Below are 7,321 nucleotides of genomic sequence, written 5' to 3'. Positions count from 1 at the left end.
GATGAGAAACAGTATAAGGTTTTCTAGCATGAATTTTCCTAATTTTATGCTCAGGATAGTTTTCAGGATATAAAATGTAACCCTCTCTATCCTAAACCTGGGAGCCTTACTCTTAACAAAATTAGACAATTTGTTCTTGGGAGCATTAAGCTTGATGTTGCTTTGGCTCCCTTGTTGGAAGCCAATGTCATCCTTAATGTCAGGGTGTCTCCCATTATAGAGCATGCTTCGAGCAAATTTAAATTTTTCATTTTCTAATTCATGCTCGGCAATTTTAGCATTTAATGTAGCTATGTGATCATTTTGTTCTTTAATCATGGAAAGGTGATCATCAATAGCTTCAATATTAACATCTCTACATCTAGTACAAATAGTGACATGTTCAACAGTAGATGTAGGAATATTGCAAACATTCAATTCTTCTATCTTAGCATTTAAACTAGCATTCTCATCTCTAAGACAGGAAATTGAAGTATTGCAAATGTTAAGCTATTTAGATAAGTTTTCACATTTTTCTACTTCTAGAGCATAAGCATTTTTCAATTTAACAAATTTCTTATTTTCCTTAACGAGCAAGTCCTCTTGGCATTTCAAGAGATCATCCTTCTTGTTAATGGATTCTATCAATTCATTTATCTTTCTGTTTTGATCCTTGGTAAGGTTAGCAAAAAGAGAAGTTAAATCATCTTCATTATCACTAGAGCTACCCTCATCATTGAATGTAGTATATTTGAGGGTATCACTAGAATGTACCTTCTTCTTCTTGTCGTCCTTAGCCGTTAGGTACTTGTGGCCGACGTTGGGGAAGAGAAGTCAATTGTTGATGGCGATGTTGGCGGCATCCTCATCGGAGTCCCATTCCCGTCCCATGTGTGCTTCGCCACCCTTCTTCTTGTAGTATCTCTTCTTCTCCATCTTCTTCTTCCCTTTCTTGTCGTCGTCCCTATCACTGTCACATGTATATGGACATTTAGCAATAAAGTGATCGGACTTACCACACCTGTAGCACACCCTTTTGGAACGGGGCTTGTAGTCCTTCCCCTTCCTTTGTTTGAGGATTTGTCGAAAGCTCTTAATGATAAGAGCCATCTCCTCGTTGTCGATCTTGGAGGCATCGACTAGGAGTTTACTTGGTGTAGACTCTTCCTTCTTTTCCTCTGTTGCTTTGAACGCAACGGGTTGCACCTCGGATATGGAGGTGGCGCCTTGCTCCAAGTTGACAATATGTTTGGAGTCTTTGATCATAAGTTTAAAGCTCACAAACTTGCCAATAACCTCCTCGGGAGACATCTGTTTATATCTTGGATCTCCATAGATTAGTTGCACTTGAGTGGGACTACGAAAAATAAGAGATCTAAGAATAACCTTGACCATTTCATGGTCATCCCACTTGGTTCTCCCGAGGTTGCGCACTTGGTTGGTCATTGTTTTGAGCTAGTTGTACATTGCTTGTGGCTCCTCTCCTTTGTTGAGGACGAACCGACCAAGCTCTCCCTCGATCGTCTCACGCTTGGTGATCTTGGTCACCTTGTCCCCTTTGTGCGCCGTCTTGAGGACATACCAAATTTATTTGGCATTTTTCAACCCTTGCACCTTATTATACTCCTCTCGACACAAGGAGGCGAGTAGTATAGAAGTTGCTTGGGAGTTAAAATGTCTAATTTGGGCGGCCTCGTCCGAGTCGTAGTCCTCGTCGTCCACCTGTGGTGCCTGCGCTCCAAACTCAACAATAACCCAAATGCTTTCGTGGAGTGAGGTTAGATGGCGCCTCATTTTATCACTCCACATACAATAATCTTCACCATCAAAGTATGGTGGTTTGCCTAGGGGTACCAAGAGTAGAGGAGCGCGTTTAGGAATGCGAGGATAGCGAAGAGGCATTTACTATACTTCTTACGCTCGTGGCGCTTCGAAGTTGTAGACTCGGCGCCGGATGTGGAAGGTGATGAAGAGTCGGTCTCCTAGTAGACCACCTTCTTAATTTTCTTTTTCTTCTTGTCACCCTTCCTATGTGAATTGATGGAGGAGGAGGATTCCTCCTTGTATATGTCGCCAGACTCCCTTGACAGAGCCCTTCCCGAGCCTATGGCCTTGTCGCTAGTGACAATCTCCCTCTTGGAGTGATCTCCAGACATCACTTTGAGTTTGTTAGACTCCTAATGAAGCACTGGCTCTGATACCAATTGAAAGTCGCCTAGAGGGGGGTGAATAGGTGAAACCTGAAATTTACAAACTTCAAACATGCACTAAGGTCAGGGTTAGCATTAGAATTGAATCGGAATTCTGAAGATAGTTCTCCTTGCTTAGAGTTGCTCAATCAATGCGGATAACGTTTGGGAGCAAACTCAAACAATATTAGCAAGGGAACTTTTAGAGAGAGGAAAGAGGGGAAACAAATCAAGTCAAGATCAACAAGTGAACACGATAATTTGTTTTACCGAGGTTCGGTTCCAAAGAACCTAGTCCCTGTTGAGGAGGCCACAAAGGTCGGGTCTATTCCAACCCTTTCCCTCTCTCAATCGGTCACACAGACTGGTCGAGGCTTCTCCTTAATCACTTGGGTCACTAAGACCCTGCAAGGATCACCACACACTTAGGTGTCTCTTGCTAGCTTTACAAAGCACTTAGAAGAATGAGAATAGAAAGGAGAAAGCAATCCAAGCAACAAGAGCAATAAAAAGAACACAAAACACCCTCTCTCAAGTCACTAAGCAATTGAGTTGAATTTGAGGCTTGGAGGGGATTTGATCTTTAGAATGTGTCTTGGAGTGAATGTTATTGCTCTTGTATTGAATGTGAAGTTCAGAAAACTTGGATGGCTTGAATGGAGATGGTTGGGGGTATTTATAGCCCCAACCACTTTTCTAGTTGTTGTTGTCGATGGCGCACCGGACAGTCCGGTGGTGCACTAGACAGGACATTGTTCAGTGTCCGGTGCATGCCACGTCATTAGCCCATTGGGGTTTGGAGTGGTTGACCGTTGAATTCCTTTGTCCTGTAGCTGCACCGGATAGTCCGGTAGCACACCGGACATGCCCGGTGCGTTCTGACTTTCTGCTCTGACTTCTGACCTCGCACTGTACACCTTTTGGAGTCGACCGTTGGCGCAGGTTACCGTTGCTCCGTTGGCTCACCGAACATGTCCGGTGCACACCGGACAGTCTGGTGAATTATAGCGGAGCGCGTCTCTGGAAAACCCAAGAGCGGCCTGTTTGAGTGGTGCCTGGCCTGGGGCACCAGACACTGTCCGGTGCGCCACTGGCAGCACCATTCTTACTCTTTGCTCCATACTTGATTGAGTCTCCAACTTAATTTCTTTCTTGGTTTATGTTGAACCTTATGCACCTGAGATAAATGATAACTAGGCAAACTAATTAGTCCACGTGGTTTGTGATGGACGTCAACCACCAAAATCGATTATAGGAAATGATTAAGCCCATTTCCCTTTCATTGGCTCCGTGTATCCCTAAATCGTCGGCAAGTTACTACACCAATGTTATATTAGGTGACAAGATTATCCCTAAATCCTCGCATATACCCTATTTAGGAACATGGAAATTAACCTTTTATGCTTGGAAAAGGTCAACTATTCGAAAATGGGTATAAATCATAGAACCATGTACATAGTAATTCACCGTTTTTTTAAAAAAAAATAGTAACATCATTCTGTGTGTTGTCTGCATGACAAATGGTCAATTGTAGAACAAGAAGGAAATGTTTTTTGAAAAAATAGGAAACTGAATATTGAAAATCAAAATCGTGGGCATTCATCATTGATGAGATAAAATTCAATATTTATATCATTTCAATGAAAATGAACAAAGTATTGTGTACACCTTAGTGTGTAGAGGCCAAGAGTAATCTTAGTACACTTGTATCATCTTAATGTAATTGGCTAAGATTAATAAAGCTTCCTTTATCGAAAAAATTATAGCCAAAAAGGCTGAATACAGAAGATGTCCAGAGATCACAATGAACAAGATCAAAAGCTTGCTCAGCCGTAGAAGTTGAAGTAGCAAAAGGAAGACAAGCATGACAGTCTAGTTGACATGCATGACAAAGAGTCTCAAAATGGTCCCTGCTACAGGATATCTCTAAACTACTGGTGAGCTTGGTCATGACTTTAGGTCCAGAGTGGCCAAGACAATGATGCCAAGTGGTGGAGGCCAGAGCGGGAGGAGGGAGTTCTGATCCCACCCTCTGGCCAGCGAGGACCAAGGTGTCGGGTTAGGGGTCCCCGGATGCGGGAGGAGAGGCAGAGCTGGAGTTGTCAAGGGTAGGGGGACGCCACGCCATAGGGTGGTGTCGTCAAGAGAGTTGGCTGAAGGCGACGCGACGAAGAGGCGCCCGTGGTCAGGCCTAGCTACATGGAGATGGTAAGGGTTGTAGAACGACGGCCACATCGGGCCACCACCATGACCGATGGGGTCAGACACCCTTGCAGGGTCGACGACCATCGTCAGTGGTGGGAGCCTAACGAGGAGCTCCAAGGGTGGCGGTAGGAGGACGCACAGGGGCCCTCTTTGCTGGGGGTCGAGGGGCCTGGCCACCAGAGGACGTGTGGCTGCCGTAGGGCACACTGTAGAGTGCCATGGCAAAGGCATGGGACTCAGTCTCCAGGGTGAGCTCCTCAAGGAGAATCTCATTGCGGGTGTCGTGGAATGGTACGGTTCGCTTGATGAGAGCCTTCAAGTGGTTATAGCGGCGACTGAGACCACGCAGAAGGTTCAGGACGAGGATGCGGTCGAGGACAAGCTCATTAAGATAACAGAGGGAGTCCGCCACACCATCCATTCAACAATAGTACTCGCTGACGGAGAGGTCCCCTAGGAGAATAGGAGAAACGGGGTGTCGAGGTGGAGAGCCCAGGCTCCTGGTTGCCAAGAAACTAGGCCTCAAGGGGAACCTAGGCCTGGCGAGCGCCAAGCGGTGCCCTCCCACTCACGGATGATGTCAGCTCAACAGAGAGGGTGCCGATGAGTCACAAGAGGACAACATTGTCCATCTAGTGCCAGGATGGAGACAATGGGGCAACGGTGTCGTCGAGAACGTGGTCGACGAGCGTGTAGCGCTGGAGCGTGAGGAGCATCTGATCACGCCAGTGGGCGTAGTGCGGGACATCGAATCCAACATGACAGTGACTAGGAACCGGATTTTGTGAACATTGACCGCTTGAGCATGAAGAGTAGTGATGGTGGCGGCGTCGAGCTTAAAGGTGGGGTGTGTCACTGGGGCCTAGAGGTGCATTGATGCGACCAAGAAGGAGGCGTTGAGCTTTGGTCTTCTAAGAGGTCAGAGTGGCGCTCGTGGCGCGCTCTTGCTCCTAGGCGAGGGTTGTCACACGTTCGTGGTCCTAATCGGTAACTACGATAGCTTGAATGGTGGTGAGGGCCACAACCAGAGTGGAGGAGGCTCCGGTCGGCAGTGTAGGCGGAGGAGCCATCAAGGGATCGATGAAGGCGGATGTGGCGGTGTGATATCCTAGCCCTAGTGGATGGTGAAATCCTGGCCCAAAGTTTAATAGAATTAATAGAGTACTCATACCAACAAGGTGCATCATATTTTTCGGAAGCCTACATCGAAAGAACCTCTGGGTTAAACGTGTTTGGCCTAGAGCAATCTTGGGATGGGTGACCGACCAGGAAGTTTTCTCGGGTGCGTACAAGTGAGGACAAAGTGCGCACAAAAGACTTGTGTTGGTCTGTGGGGATGGTCTATGATCCTAGAGGTCTGCTAGGAGTAAGTATCGCTCGTCCAGGAGTGCACGGGGATGCAAAAGATGAAGCTACCTAGGATCGAGAAGATGAATTGTGCGTGGAATTTCCCGACCTTTTCCCTTGTTCTTCTTAATCTCGAGGTTGAGATTCTTTTAAGGGGGTATGATTTGTAATACCCAATGTTCTAGAGAAATAAAAGTGTGGGATTATTAATCATAAGGGATGTGTGTTCTTGTATTTAGCCACCCACCATATAAACCCTCATGTTTAAGTGATTAATTAAATAATTTATGTAGGAAACGGTGGCGTCTAAGAGGTGGGATGAATTAGGACTTCTAAAAACTATCTCTAAACTAGGCCACAATTAAATCCCTATAGTAAAACCTATCCAATTAAACAATCTAGAATGTGCAAATTAGGTTTTGTCTAAGTGTTGCTATCTCTACCGCAAATCCTAAGTTTCAATCCTAAATAATCTAACTAGAAAAGCGAGATTGAAACTTAAATACTTAATATAAATGCGGAAGGTAAAGAGTAAGGTAGAGATGTAAACTCTCGTGGATGACGCCGATATTTTTACCGAGGAATCTGGAACCACGCAAGGTTCCGACTAATCCTCGTTGGTGCCCTTATGCAAAGGGTAGCCCATGCAAGGGCCAAGCACCTCGGTCAAGTAACTCCATAGAGAGCCACGGGCCTTCTCCATGTGCAAGTGGTGCTCCGCTTCTGGTTCCTCTCGGACGCTCCCCACCGTCTCCACTATCGAACTTCCGGCCGAAACGTAGCGGGCCTCGTTTCCATCGGTACATGGTGGCGGCCATGACATAAACTCGGTTGTCACTGTCTCGCAAGACTCTCACCACACTCAATACAATTACAATGACTTGCGCAAGAGCCGAGGGGTTGTATGGTTTTTCTAAACTCACTCAACTAACTAGGATTCACCTAGAGCAAGCGCATAAGCGGTCTAACTAACATAAGCACTTCGCAAAGCACCTACGCTAATCACCGAGTGATTCTATTAAGCACTTGGGTGTATAAGCACTTAGAAATGTCTACAATATGTCTTGGTATGTTGCTTGAGCTCCCACACCTCCAAATGACCGGTTATGTGAAGTATATATAGGCCTCAACTCAATACAATTCACCTACGCCTGCTTGGGCCGCATCCGCTCACAAGCCCAACTTTAAAATTTGTGCCAATATGTGGGGTACCAACGTCAGTCCCTACCGCCGCGCATGTCGCTCGCCTCTGCCTCTGCCGCGTGGGCCTCGCCAAACTAAACACGTCTCACACATGAGCTAGGTCTCTACTGTGTGGGGTCAGGCGATGAGACACGTCTTCTCCACAGTGAACTCACTGTGATCGTAACCAATCGCCAAATCTCCAGCTAGGAAATCATCCAATCGACTCAGACCTATCCACTAACTTTGCGTAGGGTATAAATATGTGCCTATCCAGCTAGGAAATCGTCCAATCGAATCAGACCTATCCACCTACTTTGCGTAGGGTATAAATATGTGCCTATCTCGCATCACTGGCCATTCATGCGAGTTCTGGCATAGTTCCGAGAGTGTGCGACGGAACAGAGAGAGTCGAAGGG

Source organism: Zea mays, chromosome 3 (genome assembly GCF_902167145.1).
Source record: "Zea mays cultivar B73 chromosome 3, Zm-B73-REFERENCE-NAM-5.0, whole genome shotgun sequence".
Taxonomy (NCBI): Eukaryota; Viridiplantae; Streptophyta; class Magnoliopsida; order Poales; family Poaceae; genus Zea; species Zea mays.
This window is presented reverse-complemented; position numbering follows the sequence as displayed.